The 22887-nt window shown below is 44.0% G+C and overlaps 1 long non-coding RNA gene across 4 annotated transcripts in view; it reads right to left on the bottom strand.

Moving 5' to 3' along the window:
* Positions 1-294: 294 nt before the first annotated feature.
* The window catches only part of LOC134928029 (uncharacterized), a 495002-nt gene continuing 472409 nt past the window's right edge, over positions 295-22887 (bottom strand). For all 4 annotated transcript variants that reach the window (XR_010177815.1, XR_010177813.1, XR_010177812.1 and 1 more), the window contains one exon: positions 295-664. This is a non-coding gene — a long non-coding RNA (uncharacterized LOC134928029). The remainder of the gene's footprint in view (positions 665-22887) is intronic.

The following is a 22887-nucleotide window of genomic DNA, read 5'->3' as shown; positions in this document are numbered from 1 at the left end:
GCTATTGGCACACAAGTATCAATCCTTCTGAAGAGTGTGCTTGATAATCAATAGCTAGAGGTTGGTTGTTATGGGCAAATTCTATGGGTAAATTCTATTTTCCTGTTGATATATATTTCTCCCAATAGTCTCTTTAAGTGTTCCCCCACTGACACAAAAATAGAACCTACAATTAGTTTTCATACTGTACGAGATAATGTATAACATGCATGTAACATTTGAATTGATGTGACTGGCCTGCCCTTTCTGTCTGTACATTACATCCCACAAAAATAAAAGAAATAAAGATATTCATTTAGGTATAAAAGTTTTATTCAAAAAGATGCACAATTAGAAGTGTGCAATTAACCCTATAATATGCACTGAACAGAGAGAATAATTTGATTGCACCATGACCTTACTTAATAAACATAATAGTTATACTGAAAAGTGTTTAATGCAGCAATCACCATCAATTCTCATGGATATGAAACAAAATAAAAACTTATATACAATATAAAAAAAAGTGGTTAAGATAAAATCTATATGTCCATCATTTTGTGTGCTGATTATCTGGGGCACTTCCTAGTGGGCTTTTGTGAACGACAGTTTCAGCTAACAGATTTCTTATCTTCAACATCTTCTGCAGTATATACTGTATGTAGAGAAGATTCTTCCACAGCTCCTGGAATACACAAAAAAAATATTGTTGCATTTAGTCAAATACAAAAAGGACATATTACTGTATAGCTGGGAACACACTAGAGCAGGCATGTCCAAACTGCGGCTCTCCAGCTGTTGCTAAACTACATATCCCAGCATGCCCTGACACAGTTTTGCTGTCAGTGAATGCTAAACCTGTGTCAGGGCATGCTGGGATGTGCAGTTTCTCAACAGCTGGAGGGCCGCAGTTTGGACATGCCTGCACTAGAGGATATGTTGGTTGGCCATACACACTAAATGATATATTGTGTGACCGCACGATATATATCGTTCAGTGGCTACATTCAGAAGCATGCAGTCATTAAATCAACAGGCACTTTAAGAGAGGAGGGGGCCCATGTGCAGTCTCCGATTGGGCTTCCTCCTCTCTGGCAGTGCAGTAGACTCTGGCTTTGTGCCAGAGTATACTGCACATGCGCAGATCTCCGGAAACATGGCAGCCATGCGGCTTTCCTGGCGACATCTCTATTACATATTGGTGAATCACCAGAAAATAGCTGTGGCGGCCATTTTAGGAGTGATTTTTGCCTTTCTGCAGCAAAAGCCGAGCCGACGGTGAGGTGAGTATTGTTAAATGCGTGCAGGGAGTGTGGGGTGTTGCCCCCCCTGGACCCAGAGGCCCATGTGCACCACACACCTTGCACCCATTATAGATATGCCAGTGCGTTAAAGATATCTTCAGATTTGCCTGCACTGCAAGCAGATGAGAAGTTGTGAAGAATGTAATTATGCAAACCGAGGATCATTGTGAGCTCATATGGTAAATTTGGTCTCTCACTCATAGGTTACAAATGCCTGATCTTTGGTATATGGAATAATATACCCCTTGCTGTAAATTATGATGGTATAAGAGGTTAATTTATAGTATCATACATAACAAAATATTCTAATGAACACTGAAGTAATATCAGAGATAAAAAGTTTACACTCTACATTACCCACTGTATATACAGTAATTGTTAAGCCTGCATGAAATATTACCCTTTCTTTACATTAAGGTGACCAGAACCTTTAATTTAAATTTGGAGATTATAAGTATGAATAGGGAAAGGTTGTGTTATGACTAGCCTGCTGATGGTGTACTGTAAGTTTTGCTTAACAATTGCCGGATAATCTTAGTCATGTAAGTGCAATTTTTTTTTCTCTCTCTTTTTTTATTGTTTCAAATTAAAGTGAGCAATTTTACTAATATATCAATAATTGTCTGGACTAATGCTGATGAGATCAGCGCTGATAGATTTTAACGCCACTGCCTGGACCTAGTATCACCACACTTCTCCATTCCAGCTGCATTATAAGCCAGGAGGACACTTACTTGGCCCTGGGACCTTCACCAAGCCTTGACTTGCCATGAGTATAGATATTTTAAGGGACCTTAAAACTACTGTATGTTTACTGTATATAGGGCAGTAATGATAGGTTACTGATGCCTACTAAGCTATGTTCCTGAATATTTCTCTTGGTCATACTACTGTCAGCAGGCGAAATATGCTATGCAAGTATGTGCAAAGCACAGAAACAACAGTAGGTAGCAGTACTCTATTTAAGAAATTACAGCTTTATGTAGGATTCTATGATGTTGCAACCAGATCACTAGATAATTAGGATACAACATTTAAATGCTATAAAATTTTGTAATACAGGTTGAACTCAGTTGACATTTGTCTTTTTTAAGTCTCAGCAACTATGTAACTATGTAACTATGTAAGGGCATGTTGAAAAAACATGTAACAGAACAACATGGGAATCAATGCAACTTTAATGCAATCAGTGCATGATTGCATGTTTTATGGTCAGCGGCCTTACCTACAGTATATGATAGAGTACCTACATAATCAGAAAGATATTAGAATATGTATTTTATTGAAGTCATTTTTTTTGTAAACATGTAAAGATGGACTTGTTTAAAAAGTTGTAATCTATGGTAGATCCTAGCCAACTTTAAATTGGGGAGATGCAGCTGATCAGTGTGGGGGGGCGGAGATGGAGCTTCTCATTCCTGGGCATCGATTCAACGTGTCACTTTCCTGTTCAATTCACTAAGAAGTGGGCGGAATGTGGGAGGGTGACCTGTTCTAAAATTCGATGCAGACTTTCTGGGAGATTAGGGAAGTATACTATGGCAAGAAACAATAGCCAAATGCAATCCCCATGCATTCTGATGTGCACGTAGTTGAAGGATTATTTGCAGTGCGCATGTGCAAACATTTCTGAAAATCTCTATGACATGTGTCACACAGTGTACGCACCAAGGTGCTGTTGCAATCGACTCAGCCAGTATCAGAAAGGTGACAGAAAAGCAATGGGTGTTCCTGTGCGGTGGCTACTATTGCATGCAATAATGGCCCGTTTAATGTCAGAGCAAGCAGCTGGGTTCACAGCAACAAGCATAGGAATCTGTTGCGGAGAAACTGCACACGCCATAGGGTTGATGCAATTTTTAATGGTGCGACCGATGGTGGCATATAACAATTGTCCAATCGGTATTACAGCATGCACAAGCGCGAAAAGTGGGCGTCTCAGTCCTACCACATTCAGCCGCTAGGATGTACACCATAGGCGTGCGCAGCACATTTTATTAGGGGGTGCACCGTTGCAGGGGTGTGTCTAGCGCCGCCTTTTGGGCGAGTCTAGCACCATCTATTGACGGTCGACGCAATATAAAATATCCACCCTTGTACCAATCCTAATAAAGCAGATACATTGTCAGATGTTGTGGTGTGAACCAAACAAACACCCCTGATGGCCAGGCCCGGCGCTACCCGCTCAGCGAAGGGATGCAGTGCAGGGAGGCGCTGGGACAGAGAGGCGCTTTCCCTGCTCTGAATCCCTTCACTGCTGCGCCGTCCTGTCCCCCCTGCTGCTGCTGCTGCTGCTGTGTCTGTCACTGTATGACAGTCACTGGCAGCAGCGCCTGCAGAATCAAAAACCTCCTGCCTCCCCTCCCCGTGTGACAGCGGCTGAGTACGGGACAGAAGGGGGCGGAGCTAAACGGACCGAAAGGGGCGGGGCTAAACGGGACAGAAGGGGCGGAGCTACACTGACCAGGCTGCAGTACAGAGGGAGACTGGCTTAGGTAAGTGGTGTGTGTGTGTGTGTGTGTGTGTGTGTGTGTATGGTGAGTGTGTATGTGTGCATATGGTGGGTGGGTGTGTATGTGTGTGTATATATGTGTGAATTGTGTGTGTGAGGTATGTCTGCATACGCGCACTTTATGGACGCTAGTACGGGGGGGGGGGCATTACGTATAATGACGCTACTACTGGGGGAGGCCATTACATGCAAGGACGCTACTACTACTGGGAGGGTGCATTACGTATAAGGACGCTACTACAGGGGGGTCATTACGCGTAACAACGCTAATACTGCTGGGGGGGGGCATTACTTATAAGGACGCTACTAGTACTACGGGAGAATTGCATATAAGGAGGCTTCTACTGGGGGTGCATTATGTATAAGGACGCTACTACTACTGTGGGGCATTACGTATATGGACGATACTACTATTATGGGGAATTACGTATAAGGACGCTTTTACTACTGGGGGTGCACTATGTATAAGGACGCTACTACTGCTGGGGGGAGCATTACGTATAAGAACGCTACTACTACTTGGGGGCATTATATATAAGGACGCTACTATTACTCGGGGGGCATTACGTATAACAATGCTACCACTACTAGAGGGGCATTACGTATAAGGATGCTACTACTGGGGGGGCATTATGCATAAGGACGCTACTACTACAGGGGGGGGCATTACATGTAAAGATGCTACTACTGGGGGGGCCATTACGTATAAGGACGCTACTAGTACTGTGGGGGGGGGGCATTACGTATAAGGACGCTACTACTACTAGGGGGGAATTACGTACAAGGACGCTTCTACTACTGGGGGTGCACTACGTATAAGGACGCTTCTACTACCGGGGGGGGGCATTACGTATATAAGGACGCGTCTACTACTGGGGGTGCACTACGTATAAGGACGCTTCTACTACTGGGGGGGGCATTACGTATATAAGGACGCATCTACTACTGGGGGTGCACTACGTATAAGGATGCTACTACTACTCTGGGTGCATTATGTATAAGGATGCTACTACTACTGGGGGGGCATTACGTATAAGGATGCTACTACTACTGGGGGGGCACTACGTATAAGGATGCTACTACTACTGGGGGGCATTATGTATAAGGATGCTACTACTACTGTGAGTGCATTATGTATAAGGATGCTACTACTACTGGGGTGCATTACATATAAGGACGCTACTACTACGGGTGGGGCATTACGTATAAGATTAATAAGATTGTGCTACATTGTGGCGTAATTTTAAATGGGGGTACTATTGTGTGGCCATGCCCCTTAGTTGTGAGACCACACCCCTTTTCCCAGCGCACGCCAACGGAATATGGGAGGGCGCAATTTTATAGTTTGCAGGGGGGCGCCGAACACCCTAGCACCGGCCCTGCTGATGGCACTCACTGCAATTACAGTCAGCATGGTCTGGCTCCTTGTCTCTTTCCCCTGCAAGCTGCAGCAGCTTACTTACAAGTCAGTTACTCACTGACAGTCGCAGACTAGTACTGCTGCTGCTGGAAAAATGAGTGACGTGTCAATGCTGCTGCCGTCCGCCTGCCAGTATTGAATTTGTCTTCCTAAGAGGAACGCTGGCTGCATGCTGATCCTCATCAGTGGCATAGCATAGAAGAAGAGAGGTGGGCATGTGGCGGGTGGGCATGCAAGCAGCATGACGTAATCACATCATGCTGTTTTTGTACATGGAGGTGGAGCTGGGAGTTTGAAAGCCGGTGGCAGTGGCACCCTTGATTAACCCAGGCATCCGGTCAGTAATGCAGTCCTGACAGGGTGCAGCGCAGAGGGGACAGTAATCAGCCTGCTTGACGATCACTGCATCAGGCATGTGAGATCGGGGTGCCGGACATTAGGGGGTGCCTGTGCGCACCAGGCACCCCCCCTGCGCACACCTATGATGTACACTTGCGAAGGAGTTTGTAGGCCAAATGAATAAACTAGCAAACAGGTGACTGCCAACAGAACCTGCTGTGGTCACTCAGAATGAGGGACTATGTGAGCATTAATCATTTTCCATAGTTATGGATCAAAGCGTCGACAGTCAGAAGGTCAACAGGTTGACACGGAAATGGTCAACACATAAAAAGGTCGACATGAGTTTTTGATGTTATTTTGGTGTCAAATTTTCCCTTCGCTTCACTCAGCACAGCTTACCGTTCTGAATTGTAGTCCACATGGATGGTAAAGTATGAAAGAGCTAAAAGTGAAAAAAATAAATTAAATAAACTTATGTCGACCATATGCTGTGTCAATCACTGTCATGTCAACCATTTGATCCTGTCGACCTTTTAACCAAGTTGACCATATGCATGTGGATCATTTGGTGTCAAGCTATTGCGTGTCAACCTTTTAACTGTCGTCTTATCCAAATACCATTTTCCATAGACTCATTGCTCAGTACTTTAATTTTTCTCTGCAACAACAATACAGAAGTTTTCCTTTTTCATTGTTAATCCTTATTATGTAAAGAGGGCCACTTACTGTACCTCTAACACAATCCTTCCCATTACAATGTCACAGTATGCAGTGTATTTTCTGTACATTTGTGTAGTACAGTTTCAACAACATATGAATCCAAAGTGTATTCAAATTGCAAATACTATATTTATCACACAGCTTTCATTATTCCCACTTTTACTCTGTCATGGTCAGTTGTCAGATGTACTGTAGTATGCAAAGTATTGGACTATAGTTTAAGCTTGTTCCTATTAGAATATTTTAAATATATTTTATTTTTATTTTTTTAAATTGAATACTATACTGTACTGTATATTAAAATGTCACAAACAAGCAATTACCAGTTATATAATTAGGACTATACAGTTCCCAACAAGTATTAACATAGAATTTGACGGCAGATAAGAACCACTTGGCCCATCTAGTCTGCCCATTTTTTTTATCCTTTAGGTAATCGCAACCCTTTTTGAACCGTAATTCTTTGTAAGGATATTCATATGCCTATCCCAAGCATGTTTAAATTGCTCTACAGTCTTAGCCTCTACCAAGTATGCAATGCTCCAGGCTAGCAACACAAGTTATTCATTATTTATTTTGCAAAGACTGATTCAAGTGATTTTAATCATGAACACCTAGACACTAATTCATTTTCTCTTATGTGGAAACCATGTTAATGCCAATTTAGCAGTTTTTGTACTAAGGTGATTCATTAAGCTCTATTCTTGGCGTCTTAATAGCTGCTATGAGCGTGTGACAAAACCTAGAATTTAAACAGGCCAAGTTATTGGAATATAAACCTGCCACTTTACATGAAATAAAGCCTTCATTACATTTCAAGGGATATGCACACTGCACACGTGGAAGGTTATTTACCATTCATGGCAAAACTATATATAGCATGATGTTTATTGTATAACTTTAACAGCACTAAACACCAAGATGCTTACTGTGTATATAATAAATAAGATTTCAGGATATACAGGAATATTCTTATTATGAAATGTTGAGTCTTACTTTTACTAAAGCCCTGTGGGTGGGCTGAGAGCTGCAGTGTCTGAAAGTGTACCTGTCACCTTCACATAACTGCACATTAAACAGATATCTGACCAGACAACATACAACTAGACACAATTACAGTGTATTACAGTTGAATAGTTTCTTTGGTAGTCATCTTTTTACATGCCATTAGAAAGCTAGCATTCTTCCTGTCAGTATGCATTAATGATAGTGTGAAGAGGAGCCTGGTGCAGAACCCAGGAGAGCTCAAGGATGGTACAAATGTCTGCGCTGGAGGAGGCCAGGAGAAAAGGACTATTCATAGTACCTGTAAGTCGTCACTGCAGCCATCACTGGAGCCATCCCTGAAGCACTAACCCTCTACTAAACACCCGTACAACTGGTCCAACTCATTAGATGTCCACGGTAATAGGTAGGACCCACATACTTAGCTGTATATACTGAATGCATGTTTTTTAGGCACTGAATATAGGCCCACACAGTCCAGGGATAGGCGAGACATCCAGCACCCTAGCATGCTTACTCAGAGACCTTATAGAGATATCAGGAGTCAGTTTACAGTGTATTGACCGTGAATGGTACAATGTAATTAGTGTTATTTAAATAATACCTTCAGCGTTTTATAATAAAGGAGAGAAATAGTTTTATAGCTAATAGAGGGAGTTCAAAAAGTCCCTCCGCAGTTGAGTGCTGTCTCCTCTGCAGCCACAGAAGGATGCAGAGGGACAATACTCTCAGCACTTAATATAGATAAGTACATAATTAATTATTTTTTATCTCATGGAAATAAAGTGTTTAAAATTATTGATATTGTCATATAACTCTGCACACATTCTCTGCTGGGAGACTTACTTAGCACACAGTCACTGCAGAGGGACTTTTTAAACTCACTGTATTTTTCAATAATGCTATGTGTGATAATAACTGTACAGTAGATTGCAATCTGGCTTTTATGTTGTACTTTTATGCATAGTGTACCCCCAATTTCTTCTAATTTAGGCAGGGGAGACCTCAATTGAGAGCTCTGTTCCAGGTCTGAAACTTGCTCAGAACCGCAAGTGAATGGGTCCTGCATGTGTCTGCCACTGAAGAACACAACAATGAATGGGTGTTTGGAGGGGAAGGATGGGTAAGGGTTATAAAATGCTAGACCCCTAGGGTATGGCCACAACACCACAGCGATGTGGCAATGCCTCATGTACAGTACTATAAGGTTGAGAGGCATGTACTAATGTCAGACTTTTCCAAACTTCATGACAGGCAGAGTATCCACCTTGCCAGTATTTTATCAATGTTATTTTAAAAAGAAAAATATGTAATGTCCGCATTATTTTCTGGAGATGGTACAAACCGCAAAAACAAAGTACACTTTAAATACAGCCTTAGTAGAAGGGGAAGCCGTCAAAATACTGCTAGTCAGATCCCGTCAGTCACAATGCCGATGCCAGAATCCCGTCTAGCGGTGAAATGCCACTGACGGAATGCCGGTGCCACAGTCTATACTCCCTCTGTGGGTGTCCACCGTGGCAAGTGCAGCGAGCCCGCAAGGGGCTTTCTAGCGCTCGCCCCACTGCCGGCATTATGGCGGACAGGATCCCGCTGTCGGGATCATGACAGCCGTGATTCCATCCGCCGGCATTTTATACTGATCCCAGTAGAAGACTTTCACAATCAGTCCTTGTAAAAATAATGCTGTGATTAAGGGGCCTATTTATCATCCTTAATTGGCCCGTAACAAATGTGCAAATGCTAGATTACGCATTTTCCACATGTTTTACATGATAGGCCCATTCATTTTTAGGGGCCTGGTATATAGCAAACTCTAAAACCTTTCGGTTGCCTGCTCAAACCAACAGCATCTGCAGATGTTGTTGATTCCCAGAGCCCTGTTCTTTCTACGGGAAGGAGGTCTGGGGTTGCAAAGAGGGATTTGAGTGGATTCCTCTGCTACCTCCGTACTAAGGGCCTGATTCAGAGATGGACGCACTACAAACAACAGCTGTATCTTAGGATGCAGCTGCTGCACAAAAATATGCTAATGCCACAGGATGCGTCTTGTGTATATGGATGCCTCCTGTCAGCTTCTCTGATAAGCTGCTGTGTACGAAGATGTAGCATTGGATCAGCTGCATGAACATCAGCTGAGTAGCCCTCAGTGTACATAGGATAACCAGAGCTTTCACTGTGCTGGGCCAGAGAAGCTACATCCAAAGACACAGCAACTGTACTCGGACGACACCACCCATTTTCTGAAATGCTGGCCGTACCTGCCCCTCTCCCACCTCCAAACGGCTGCACCATTCGATCATGCTGCGGCTTAGGGGGCACTGCAACCAGCATTGCAGACACAGACCTGCTTATGTGAAAATCTACAACCATCATAGATGTACGCAACCCATTTACAAATCTACAACCATCGGAGATGTATGCAACCCATCAGGTTTGCATACATCTCTGAATTATGACGAGTGCCCTGTGACCGTGCGCATGAGTGACTTCAGTCGGCGACACCTCTGTGGTAAGTAACACTGCTAGTTCGGTAGCAGCAGGGCCGTTTCTTGGGGCAGGCGAGCAGTGCAACCGCACTGGGCGCCCGCCGTGGCACTAACTGTGGCTCCCTGCTTCCCCCTCCTATTTCTCCCCGAATAACCTGCTTGGGGGGCGGAGTTTCACGGAATGACGCGGTTGCGCCGTTACGTCACGATGCAACCCCGTCACTCCGCGAACCCCCCCCCCCCCCCGAGCGGAGTACAGAGGGGGATCCAAGTTAGGAAGAGGGAATGGCCGGCGCGAGGAGCGACTGGTGAGGTGGGCTGAAGAGCGGTAATCGCCTCTGTAAGTATATTCTCTCTTTCTCTCTCAAATGGGGACACCTGCCGTAATGTGTGAAATAGAGACTCTTGCCTGCCGTAGTGTGGGGATTTAATATATCAAGGGCATTGCGGTGTGTGGCATAATATGGTGCAGGGGGCATTACTGTGTGGGGCGCTTAATATGGTAGAATTTTTTCTTCATGTGGTGGTCGTGATCTGTTGGAGCAGGGTCAAAAACTGGATTGTGAGGTAGTCTTTTCAGATGAGGCCATGCCCATTTAGATGAGGCCACGCCCCCTTGCCGAGTGCGCGCGCAAGTTTTTTTTTTATCTAGGTGGGGGACATTTTTTTATGTCATGGGGGGGCGCATTTATAAATCTCACACTGGGAGCCAAATTGGCTAGAAACAGCCCTGGGTAGCAGTGGTGCTGATCACAGGGACAGCTGCTTTTAGGAGCAGCAGTGTCTGCTCCGGAGCAATATTGAAATGCGCTGATAATATGGTATCTAATGCCATAGCTTGCTGCGAGTTGTATACTTAATCATCATGTACCATCCAGCCCACAATGATGAATATGCCCTAAGGAACACTAGGTTTAATAAATGTGATTATTAAAAAAAAAATTATGTTCTAACTTGCTCTGTCAGTCGAAAACATAAGTTAACATTCCCAATATTCTATACTTCTTTTTGGGTGACAAGAAGCCAGTGTGCCATAGTTTTTATCTGCATTCTGTCATGATAAACCATTTACTTCACACTTGTATCTCATCTGTCAATCTCACTCTAAGTAAACAGTTAGTTCAGTTTGTCTGCAAGAGCTATACTAATGGATTATGATTGTGCTCAGTTATCTCCCCCTGCCAGAAACATGCAAAACCACCCACAAAGTAAGGCTTTTAGATTCAACATCTCTTCAATCAATGGACTACTAATAAAACTCTAATAACATAACCTTACTAGTTCCTTTCTGCTAGGTCTATTCTGTTTCATATGGTAGACATTCCATGAAAACCCATATTGATTCCTCGGCTTTTACGCCAGTGATGTAACCCACAGTGGGATATGGTAATTGGGATACGGTAATCATTTTACCAGGGCATAATAAGATATAACTTACTTACAGATGCAAAATACACACAATTTACTTAAGGGAAAAAGTAACCTCTTTGTAGTTATGCCATATATATCAGCATTATAAAAATATTGCCATGTAGACTAATCTCTGTGCAATATAGCAGCGTACTGCAAGTGGGGACATGCCCATTTTATTATTGTATACTGTATACATTATTTACTGCACACATCAGCCCCATTGGAGCTTGCAGTCTAATTTCCCCCCCACCTCACCTCTGTTACAATACAGTGCATCCCCCTGTAACTTAGTTATTACGTTACAGGGCCAACTTACGACTGATGACCATTGTAAGATCCACTGATAATTATAATGGTTAGGTATGGCTGACCAGCATTTGGGATCCAGACGGTCACCATTCCGGTGCAGGGATCCTGGAATTTAGAAAGCTGTGGGGGGTGGGGGGGAAGTCGAGCACAGCGAAGCCCATTGCGGGCTCGCTGTGATCGCCATAGGTTCATTCCCACTCTATGGGTGTCGTGGACACCCATAAGTGGGAATAATCCGACTGTCATGAACTAGAGGGGGCGGGATGTAGGCATCGGTATTGCGACCGTCGGTCACATAACTACATCCCATTATATTGGCCAGTCCACTCATTGGAACAAAAGGAGCTGATGTTCCATTGCATTAATTTTGGGTAAGAATTTAAATGTTGTGGTCACATGGTCACAGACTTAACATTCATTGGGGGGAATTAAAATGTTTGAAAAGTTAGTTGGGTGTCTGTTTTTTACTATCTAATAGACAGGAAAAAAACAGACACCCAACCGACTTTTAAAACATTTGAATCCCCCCCCCCCCCCTTCCCCTATGTCTGTTGGGAAAAAAACAACAGCTAAATATATACTGTACTTTAATAAATGTACTATTATTATTATTATTAATCATAAGAATAAATGAGCATTTCAGTTTTAACAAAAACAACCATCTAAAATGCTTATGTACAAGTGACAAAGGTGACACACCTAGAACAGAAACAGACAGGACTTTAATCCTGCTGCAGGGTGAATTTTCTAATGATCACTTATTGGATATGGCACCTAGGCTTTTGATGAACAAATCCAAGCAATCTATAACATTTACTGTCAAAAGGTAAGCCAATAAATTCCAATTATAAAAGACTCATTTAAGACTAACTTTGTTATCCATTTGAGGTTAAATATATGTAATTAAATCATTGCAATCAACTATACCCCTGCAGTTCCAAAAGTCATTTGTAGGTCTCCAAAAGAAAGCAGATGTTTTGCTTTCCAATAGAGAAATGTCCCAAGCAGACATCACAAAAATAAAAATAAAAAACATAATAATGCATTCTCTTCATGCCTGATTGTCTTAAACAGGTTTAACAAGTTGTGGTTTGCTAAGCAAATATGTATCTAAACTACCACTTGTGTAATGGAATGTAACTATTTCAGGTACCAGTAATCAATGCGCAGCATCAGACTCAGTAAACCAATCAATACTTTGGCAGTGATGAAAGGGTTAATAAGTACAATTAAATTAATTGTTTATTTCTGATACTGCTAGAATGTCTTTTAGATTAAATAAAAAGTTATGTTCTTTAAAGTCTGTAAAAAAAATCACTCAGCAGCCTTTAAATTTGCAGTATGTGTATCTGGAGATAAAAAGAACCCAAAGATTTTCAGAATTGTTTGTGTTATGGGGGTCATTCTGAGTTGTTCGCTCGTTGCCGATTTTCGCTATACTGCGATTAGTCGCTTACTGCGCATGCGCAAGGTTCGCAGAGCTCATGCGCTTAGTTATTTTAAACAAAAGTTAGGTATTTTACTCACGGCATAACTAAGCTTTTTCATCGTTCTGCTGATCAGTGAGTGATTGACAGGAAGTGGGTGTTTCTGGGTGGAGACTGACCGTTTTCTGGGAGTGTGCGGAAAAACGCAGGCGTTTCAGGAAAAAACGCGGGAGTGGTTGGAGAAACGGGGGAGTGTCTGGCCGAACGCTGGGTGTGTTTGTGACGTCAAACCAGGAACGAAACTGACTGAACTGATCGCAATGTAAGTCTCGAGCTACTCAGAAACTGCTAAGAATTTTATATTCGCAATTCTGCTAATCTTTCGTTCGCAATTCTGCTATGCTAAGATACACTCCCAGAGGGCGGCGGCTTAGCGTGTGCAATGCTGCTAAAAGCAGCTAGCGAGCGAACAACTCGGAATGAGGGCCTATGTTCCCTTTCATAGGGAAGGGAATGCAAAGGGGAAACTTTAATTGCTTTAGTTTAGTGGCTGATGTATCAAGAAATGAAAAAAGTAGATAAGTGAACCAGTTGAGAAGTGGACCAGTGAAGCTACCTATCATTTTATATATTGTACTTGATAAATGCTTCATCAGTGTTTACGGGTTGCTAGGTGATACTTTTCAACTCTTTTCACTTCATACATCAACATCAACCCCTTAGTGTTTAAAATGTTATGCTATGCCATGTGCAGTCGAACACACTGATAAGATGTGCCTGCTACAGATATATTGTACCCACGAGTGGCCGTATCACGAGCAGTGCACACCAGGACCACCGCCAGGGGGTGCTTGGGGCACACTATGACAGAGAATGGAGGGCCGGGGCTGCATGCCGCCCGCAATCGCCCGCCTCTGCCCGCTACTGAGATCGCCACTGCTCTAAGTATTGAAAATGTCCCTCTCAAATTGGCTGCCGCCTCAGAGGAGAAAGTTATTTTAAATGCTAGAGGAGGCGATGGCAATTTTTGCAGGGACATTTTCAAAAAGTTAAAAGGGGCAGATGCGAACAGCGGCCTCACTGGGAAAGTAGACCTGTGGGGGTGGTGGCGGTGGCGTCTGGAGGGGGAGCCCCTGAAAATGAGCAAAACTCCAGACAACGAGCAAAACTCCTGCCAGCAAGCAGAACCTCTGAGAGCAGGTACTAAGGCATAATATGGTGACAGGGGCATAACTGTGGGGGCATAGTATGGTGATAGGGGCATCATTCCTGTGGGGGCATAATATGGGGTCAGGGGCATTACTGTAGGGACTTATAATGGTTCAAGGGGCATTACTTTGTGGGGCTTAATTTAGAGTTACTCAGAGTACAGTATGTGCATAGGAATTTTTATATATATATATATATATATATATATATATACACTGCTCAAAAAAATAATAAAGGGAACACTTAAACAACACATCCTAGATCTGAATGAATTAAATATTCTTATTAAATACTTTGTTCTTTACATAGTTGAATGTGCTGACAACAAAATCACACAAATTATCAATGGAAATCAAATTTATTAACCCATGGAGGTCTGGATTTGGCGTCACACTCAAAATTAAAGTGGAAAAACACACTACAGGATGATCCAGCTTTGATGTAATATCCTTAAAACAAGTCAAAATGAGGCTCAGTAGTGTGTGTGGCCTCCACGTGCCTGTATGACCTCCCTACATCGCCTGGGCATGCTCCTGATGAGGTGGCGGATGGTCTCCTGAGGGATCTCCTCCCAGACCTGGACTAAAGCATCCGCCAACTCCTGGACAGTCTGTGGTGCAACGTGGCGTTGGTGGATGGAGCGAGACATGATGTCCCAGATGTGCTCAATTGGATTCAGGTCTGGGGAATGGGCGGGCCAGTCCATAGCATCAATGCCTTCATCTTGCAGGAATTCGTCTTGCAGGAACTGCTGACACACACCAGCCACATGAGGTCTAGCGTTGTCCTGCATTCGGAGGAACCCAGGGCCAACCGCACCAGCATATGGTCTCACAAGGGGTCTGAGGATCTCATCTCGGTACCTAATGGCAGTCAGGCTACCTCTGGCAAGCACATGGAGGGCTGTTCGGCCCCCCAAAGAAATGACACCCCACACCATTACTGACCCACTGCCAAACCGGTCATGCTGGAGGATGTTGCAGGCAGCAGAACGTTCTCCTTGGTGTCTCCAGACTCTGTCATGTCTGTCACATGTGCTCAGTGAGAACCTGCTTTCATCTGTGAAGAGCACAGGGCGCCAGTGGCGAATTTGCCAATCTTGGTGTTCTTTGGCAAATGCCAAACGTCCTGAACAGTGTTGGACTGTAAGCACAACCCCCTCCTGTGGACGTCGGGCCCTCATACCACCCTCATGGAGTCTGTTTCTGATCGTTTGAATAGACACAGGCACATTTGTGGCTTGCTGGAGGTCATTTTGCAGGGCTCTGGCAGTGCTCCTCCTGTTCCTCCTTGCACAAAGGTGGAGGTAGAGGTCCTGCTGCTGGGTTGTTGCCCTCCTATGGGCTCCTCCATGTCTCCTGATGTACTGGCCTGTCTCCTGGTAGCTCCTCCATGCTCTGGACACTACGCTGACAGACACAGCAAACCTTCTTGCCACAGCTCGCATTGATGTGCCATCCTGGATGAGCTGCACTACCTGAGCCACTTGTGTGGGTTGTAGACTCCGTCTCATGCTACCACTAGAGTGAAAGCACCGCCAGCTTTCAAAAGTGACCAAAACATCAGCCAGAAAGCATAGGAGCTGAGAAGTGGTCTGTGGTCACCACCTGCAGAACAACTCCTTTATTGGGGGTGTCTTGCTAATTGCATATAATTTCCACCTGTTGTCTATTCCATTTGCACAACAGCATGTGAAATTGATTGTCAATCAGTGTTGCTTCCTAAGTGGACAGTTTGATTTCACAGAAGTGTGATTGACTTGGAGTTATATTGTGTTGTTTAAGTGTTCCCTTTATTTTTTTGAGCAGTGTGTGTGTGTGTGTGTATATATATATATATATATATATATATATATATATATATATATATATATATATGTATATATGTATAATTTTTCAATTTTAATATTTATTTATTTTGGTGGGGGCTGCCTATTTTGTCCATCCTGGGCCCCACAATTTCTGATGGCAGCCCTGGTACACACGCACATCTGCGGGCACTCTTTTTGAGGTAAACAAGTCACCTTTCCTGTGAATAGACTGCAAGATAACAGAAGACACATCTGTACCTACATGTTTTGTTTGTGTCATATTTACAACATACGTACCTACCCTACCAGAACCCACACACTCAGAAGAGTGGGTGTTTCTACCAGAGAGGAGCTAATGAAAGTAGGCGAGTATAATTTACATACCTTTCTACGTTCAAATTACAGTATGTCATACTTGGCTGCAAATATTGTCACACATATCTCTTGGCATTAGGCCACATCAGCATGCTATTGTTTTTAAAAGGATTATCAGGGTTGCTGAGAGTTCTAGTGGGCCATGATGCTGAGTAGGCAGCATAAACACATGGGTGTGGCTATGCCCCAATTGGCGCTTTATACAAAAGGGATGTGGCCATGTCATCTTGGTTAGCCCTCCTTGTCAAGCCCAGCCCTTAAACAGACCAAAGCCACCAAGATTACCCTCTCTTGAGGCCCTGCCCCCTGAGGAGCACATTTATGTACAGCTTTCCCCTTTCATAGTTTTTACTGACGTTACAATTATTAGCTATTGGCCCAGCAAATGCTGTAATGGTAGGCATAATGTATTCACTTTTCAATCCTTAAGTTTCCTATCGCATATGTATACATTAAAGAAACATTTTGGTAGATGCATGAAGCAGTGAAAGGAGTGGAGAAGTGAGCCAGTGGTGAAGTTGCCCATGGCAACCAATCAGTTTTGAGATAACATTTATCTAGTGCATTCTATAAAATTATAGGTAGCAGCTGATTGATTGGTTGTTACGGGCAACTTTTCCACTGGCTCAACCCTGTTCACTACTTCATACATCTCTCCTATTCTTCCTCATTCATACCTGCATAGGTCTCTATGTTTTTATAAGTAGTACTATTAGAGCCTTTATAAGTAACCAAAGGCTTACACTAAACCTGACAGTATTTAAGTCACAGTTTTCCACAAGTGTAAGGATCTGCCCTGTTTTTGTCAGTTCTCAGCAAGTTTCCTTAGAAATAGTGTAGGTTTAATACAGCAGCCAATAGCAATGTAGCGGAGGGGTTAAGGAAGTTTTATATTCTCAGGAGAACAAAATGTCATCCTCTTTCTTATTCCCTCGCCCACCCACCATTGGTTTGTATTTATTTTTGGATGCGTGTTTCTGATTTCTTCCAACAGGAGAGGCATACTGTAGCTAGTGGAAAGTACTCTATAGTGGACACTTTTGGTGCAAGGGTTTGTTAGGGTGTACTCATCTTTTGATTTGTTGCTCAGTTCCTTATGGGGATCTGGTCAACATCTTATGAAGGGACCAGTACTGTGCCAATTAAGTGGGATGGTTCTCCTCAATCCATTTTCTGCAAGTTGGGTACTCCACTATCCGTTAATTTATATTTAAATCAATAGGATCTTAAGTGGGAGGGAGGGAGGGAGGGAGGGAGGGAAGGGCAACTACTTTCTTTAGCCTGCAGGGAGTGGTAAAACCACTAAGAAGCTTAATATTTGAGCTTAGAGATCAGCTTACCACCAAATCAATACAAAATCAATACAAAATATCCCAAATAATGTATATTTCTTATTCATATCTAGCATACATCTTTTTAAATTTATATTCTATTTTATGAATGTAATATGTCGCTGGTATGTTCTCAAGGAAAAATATAATTATTTATAGATTTATAAATACAGAAGCAGGTTGTAAATTCAAATAGACACTCACGCAGGACTTCCTGGAGTGACCTCATGTTGAGGAACTGTGGGGAGAACTAAATGAATTAAAAGAACAGCAAAAACGGTCATCCAATATCTATTCTTTAGGAGTTATACTGACATTGAACACCTGCCGATTCCCTCAACCTATACCGTTCACAGTGACACAAAAATAAGTGAGTTTTCTGTCTTTAACTAACTGCAGTATCTGAATAGGATGTGTTGTAATTTATGAGCAAACTAGAGGCAGAATTTGACGGGAGATAAGAACCACTTGGCCGATTTAGTCACACACACACACACACACACACACACACACACACACACACACACACACACACACACACACAAGTTAATTTTTGTTGGGAGTCAATTAAACTACCTATATAGTACTTGAGTACCTGGAGGAAACCCACGCAAGTATTGGGAGGATATACAAACTCCACACAGAGCCATAGTGGGAATTGAACCCACAACCTTAGTGATGTGAAGCAGAAATGCTAACCATTACACCATCCATACTGTGTCATGAAGCTCATTCCCTAGATAATATTAAACCAATCTTGGTGAGTCATCCACCTATAGCCACCTCTGTTCCCACTGAACTCTACATATTCACTGGTACTTGGTTGGCCCCAGGATTTAGTAATAACACTACAGGTATGAAAGTAAGAGACTATAGGGTAAATGTAAAAATGTGAGATAAGTGCAAATTCTGAAAAATAAAGTGCTAAATGTATCACATATTCTTCACGTGAATGAAACTCGCTATCATTTCATAAAAACACTCAATTCCCACACCACCATCTGCATCTACACTGGGCCGAAAATAGCATCACAATTATGGGGTTAAACATTATTGATCCTAGAGGCGCTTGCCGTTTTACCGGACACCTTCTAAAGATACTGACAGATCCATGGCGCTGTTATCATCAGTTATTATTTTTTCCTTAACCCCCTAATTAGTCCTATGTGTGTTTTTAAATTAACACATATTTATATTTTCTTTATGGTGTTTTATCTCTGCACTTTTGCTGTTTATTCATTGTCATTTTTTATGGTTAAGTTATTTAGGATGTATGGACATTGGAACATCAAATGTATTGTTTACATGATGTCACCGGAAGTGACGTTACGCATCGTTTGAGGTGGAATTCCAACTGAGTTTAATCATTAAATAAAAGGACCATTGAGTACAGGAGTATACACATCAGCTTTAATGGATACCGTGCAGCGGGTGTGTAATTTGAACAGAGTGACCTGAGGCGATGCGCTATACGGCGCCGATGCTTGTGGAGTCTGAGATACCGGTCTCCATAGCAATAGGACCGGAAGTGACGTCGCACTGCATGGACGGACGAGCGGGTTAACGTGGCAACAAGCCCACCTGCACGAACCTGTTTCTGGATTAGGATTGGAGTTACTATAGCGACACAGACGCTTCCAGCAGGGGATCATGGAACTTGTAGTGTGAAATTATGTAAAGGATCCAGCTGGGCATCCTGGACTCTCATTGGCACTTCTAGTATTTAAATAGTAGCACGAGTGGAAAGGGCAGCATTCAGTCATTGAACCTTGACAAAGACCCCAGCTAGGGGTGGAAACGCGTAGGTTGTTTTCCTGATAAGCTTGGGGACGGACTGAAGGATCAGTATCCAGTAAGAGCATTTGCCTTCATGGTGGGAATATCCGGAAGTCCCTAATACCATCTTCCATGCGCTTTCAGAACTGTTTAGCCGCAGTTCTGAACTGTCTGGTAATTAGCCTGTCTTCCTATTGCTTGAAGAGACTCGTGCAATATCTGATCATCTGTTATATTTTATATTTTATTGTTGTGTGTTTTATATGTTTTACTATTAAAAATGGTATTTTACTATATGCACCTTTTATCCCTATTTATGTGATACTCACTTGTGAGTGACGGAGCCTTGTGGAAAACGAGCATCAGCAGAAATTAAGAAGCGCTAGTTAAGTCTCAGTTTCCATTACTTTTTCTTGTTGTGCACTATACTGGTGAGGGGTGAAGGAAACCTCTAGGATTCTTTGAGACATTACCAGCTGCTTCATTGCGCACAAATTATTCCTATATTCTTGTTTAGTCTCATAAGGCACCGGTTTGCTAGTCAATCAGAGCTCGCGGACCAGGAGCCACAGCTTCTAATTGGATGCCGGTCCGCAAGCTCGGATTGGCTAATGAACCGGCGCCTCATTTGAGATACCAGCCACCGGAGCTGCAGAGACTGGACTTCACGAGCATTGAAGGTCAGGAGAGTCGCTGTGCTGCACTGCGCTCTGCTTCCCTTGCACAGGACAGCAGAAACAAGAGGCAGCGGTGAGCGAAGGGGGTGGGGGGTGGCACTGTATATCTGGCACTGTGGGGCATTTATAATCTGGCACTGTGGGGGCATTTGTGTATCTGGCACTGTGGGGGCATTTGTATATCTGTCACTGTGGGGGCATTTAAAATCTGGCACTGTGGGGGAAATGTATGTCTAGCACTGTGGGGGCATTTCTGTATCTGGCACTGTGGGGGCATTTGTATATTTGCTATTGTGGGGCAATGTATATCTGGCAGTGTGGGGCAATGTATATCTGGCACTGTGGGGGCATTTGTGTATCTGGTAATGTGGGGGCATTTGTATATACGGCACTGTGGGGGCATATGTGTATCTGGCACTCTTGGGCAATTTGTATCTGGCGCTGTTGGGGTCATATGTGTATCTGGCCCCCCCACATGTGTATCATGTGCCCATTTTCTTTGGCCACGCCCCGTGTGGCATTTGGCCATGCCCATTTTTTGGCGCGCGCACCGCACACAGGAGGTAATTCCAAGTTGATCGCAGCAGGAAATTTTTTAGCAGTTGGCCAAAACCATGTGCACTGCAGGGGGGGCAGATATAACATTTGCAAAGAGAGTTAGATTTGGATGGGTTATTTTGTTTCTGTGCAGGGTAAATACTGGCTGCTTTATTTTTACACTGCAATTTAGATTGCAGATTGAACTCACCACACCCAAATCTAACTCTCTCTGCAAATGTTATATCTGCCCCCCCCCTGCGGTGCACATGGTTTTGGCCAACTGCTAAAAAATTTCCTGCTGCAATCAACTTGGAATTACCCCCACAGTGCCTATAAGACATTTTTTCTACTTGCACCACTGGGTGGGGGTGGGGGGGGGAGGAAGAGCCAATAAAGGAGGGATGGGCCTTGCACTTCAGCCTCTGCCTGACCTTTTTATGTACATTGGTGCTGTTTCCTTGCTAGACTTCTTTCTCCAGGCTGCGACCAGAGTCCTGGGTGGGGGCTCTGGGAGTTGGAGGACCGCAGCTTATTTCTGCACTCTGGCCAATTCCTGCCCCTGGAAAGGGGCTAGGCTGGGTACAAACTGGGAGGACGGGCATTCATTCCAACATCGTAAACTAATGCCCATCAGCTCAGATTGCCCATACACACTGCAGCAATGTTAATGAATGACATAACAACCTTGTTCCGTCCTCCATTAGCATTAACAAGGACGCTAGCAATATCATTAGACTTGCAGCACTTCAAACTAGAAATATCGCTAGTGACCTTGGGAGCGCGCATATCAGGCATACACACGGGTGATCTTCAGTATGCCGGCTGTCAGGATCCCGGCGCACAGTATACCAGCGCCAGAATCCCGACAGCCGGCATACCGACACTTATTCTCCCTCGTGGGGGTTCACGACCCCCCTGGAGGGAGAATAAAATAGCGTGGCGCGCGTAGCGCGCCACCGTGCCTGCAGCGTAGCGAGCGCAGCGAGCCCGCAAGGGGCTCATTTGCGCTCACCACACTGTCGGTAAGCCGGCGGTCGGGCTCCCGGCGCCGGTATGCTGGTCGCCGGGAGCCCGACCGCCGGCCTACCATACTACACCCATACACACAGCCCGATATGCTCCATTCTGAGAGATATGCCGTATGATCCGGCAGATTGGAGCGGCATATCGCTCAGTGTGTACCCATCTTTACTTATAGGTGAAGACCAGAGGCTTATTCTACACAGTAGAAGATCCGTTTAGGATAGCAGCAATTGGGATCCGGCAGTCAGAATACTGACGCCAGAATCCCGATGGATCAAAATGCCAGCGCCGGGATCCTGAATGCCACAATCCCAATCGACATCTGCCGAGAGTCCTCAGAGGTGAGGGTGGGGTTAGGTTTAGACTGCTGGGGGAAGATTAGGTTCAGGCTGTGGTGAAGGAAGGGTTAGGGTTAGGCACCCAGGGGGAGGGTTAGGGTTAGGCTGTGGGGAAAGGAGTGTTAGGGTTAGGCTTCGGGGAGGGGTGTTTAGGGTTAGGCACCCCCAGGGAGGGTTAGGGTTAGGCTGCAGGAAGGTTAGGTTAGGGTCAGACACCCATAGGGTGCGGGGAGGTTTTGCTAGGGTTAGACACCCCCAGGCTGCAGGGAGGTTGGGTTAGGTTTAGGCACCCCCAGGTAAGGTTAGGGTTAGGCTGCAGGGAGGGGGGTTAGGTTTAGGCACCACCGGGGAGAGTTATAGATAGACTGGGGGTGGGGGTAGAGTTAGTCTGCAGGACTGGAATGTTAGGAGGGTAAGTGGGGAGGAAAAACTTACCTGACCTATGTCAGGATTCTCTGCATCGGGATGAAGGTGTCGGTCATATGACCGCCGGCATCATATCCGCCGTCATATCGTATGTATTCCCACAGAAGCTACATGTAGTCATTACACATCTGTTCCCAGCTTTCGAGGAACAGCAGTAGAAGGATCTTTTCTGAAAGCGCAAACCAGCAGGTATTTCATGTGCCCCTTGTAGACAAATGTAGTCAATTTTGGGACATACATGAATTTCAAATGTAAAAATGACAGTGTCTACAGTAGTGTATCATGTTTTGATAGGAGTGTACAGTACCAAGCATGATGTTACATATACATTCAAAGCAGATATTTAGGTTTGCAGGAAAGATGCTAAAATTCTAATCAACAGTTTAAGAGAAGGCTTTATGGAGGCTAAGGCTGGTTTGTGTGTGGCAAAGGATAACCTTTCTGGGGTGCACTGCTTTAGAA

The sequence above is a fragment of the Pseudophryne corroboree genome, chromosome 5, assembly GCF_028390025.1.
Source record: "Pseudophryne corroboree isolate aPseCor3 chromosome 5, aPseCor3.hap2, whole genome shotgun sequence".
Lineage (NCBI taxonomy): Eukaryota > Metazoa > Chordata > Amphibia > Anura > Myobatrachidae > Pseudophryne > Pseudophryne corroboree.
Note: the sequence above shows the minus strand (reverse complement) of the source record. Positions and strands in the feature narration are given on the sequence as shown.